At 56.9% G+C, this 1,034-nt stretch overlaps 1 non-coding gene across 1 annotated transcript; it reads right to left on the reverse strand.

Annotated features, from left to right (window-relative positions):
- Window positions 1-274: 274 nt before the first annotated feature.
- Window positions 275-345, reverse strand: TRNAG-GCC (transfer RNA glycine (anticodon GCC)). The gene has a single exon. It is a non-coding gene; the product is annotated as a tRNA-Gly (tRNA).
- Window positions 346-1,034: the final 689 nt, after the last annotated feature.

Below are 1,034 nucleotides of genomic sequence, written 5' to 3' on the forward strand. Positions count from 1 at the left end.
CCAGGGGCATCGCAGTCAGAGTCCCCGGGCAGCCTGTCTGGGCAGGAGGGGAGGCACAGCTGCTTGCAGCGGCTTTGGTGATCCCCACATCCTGGACTCCTCAAGAACAAGGGGACACAAGATCTAGGTCTCTGTGGAATTTAGGAAACAGGCATGGAAAACTCAAGCTAGAGAAAAGTCATTCTAGGTTTTTCAGACTGTATCACCAATGCTGTGGGCAGTGCGAAATGTCAAATCCAGTCTCTTAGGATGATAAAAAAAAAAAGTTTGCTGCTGCATTGGCTGGGAATCGAACCCGGGCCTCCCGCGGGGCAGGCGAGAATTCTACCGCTGAACCACCAGTGCTCCAGCTGTGAGCAGCTGTGTGAGCACCTCCCTTTAACCCCAGTCCTCTTGTCTGTACACTGATTCACAGAATGGAAGGCCACATCAGCACAGCTGCAACGGCAGAGGCTTAGGCTCCAGAGCAGGAGAGAAGGCAGGAGGAGGCTGTGTGCGCGCGCGTGGACACGTGCGCGGGTGTGTATGTGTGTGCATTATGTGTGTGCGTGAGAAGTTGATTTGCCTTCAGACGTCAGGACAGGAAGTAGAGCTCAAGTCTTTCCTTCTCAGTAGCAAAAAGCCCACTGAGACTCTGGGGACTTCCTCCTCTCTGAAGTGTGGGTCCTCCCGTCCCACTTTCACGTGGTATGTTGAGCTGTTTTACAGCTCACGGGCTTCAGCACAGCTTCCTCCTGGAGACTGGCCAAGGCTGGGAGGGGGCAGCAGGAGTCCCCTTACGGGGGGGAAGGGTCCCACAGCCAGTGGTGCCTCTGTGGAGAAGCCAGCTGCTGTTCGTGCTCACGAAGCAGGGAAGTGCGCTCAGAGATTCGCAGCACCCTTGGCTGCTGCAGGCCGGGCGTGACTGAGGAGCTGGATCCTGCAGCAGGATCTCTGGGGGAGCTTGCCAGGAAGAGGCCAAAAAGCAGCACTGCATTGGCCGGGAATCGAACCCGGGCCTCCCGCGTGGCAGGCGAGAATTCTACCACTGAACC

This window comes from Lipotes vexillifer, unplaced genomic scaffold (assembly GCF_000442215.2).
Source record: "Lipotes vexillifer unplaced genomic scaffold, Lipotes_vexillifer_v1.1 C26778022, whole genome shotgun sequence".
NCBI lineage: Eukaryota > Metazoa > Chordata > Mammalia > Artiodactyla > Lipotidae > Lipotes > Lipotes vexillifer.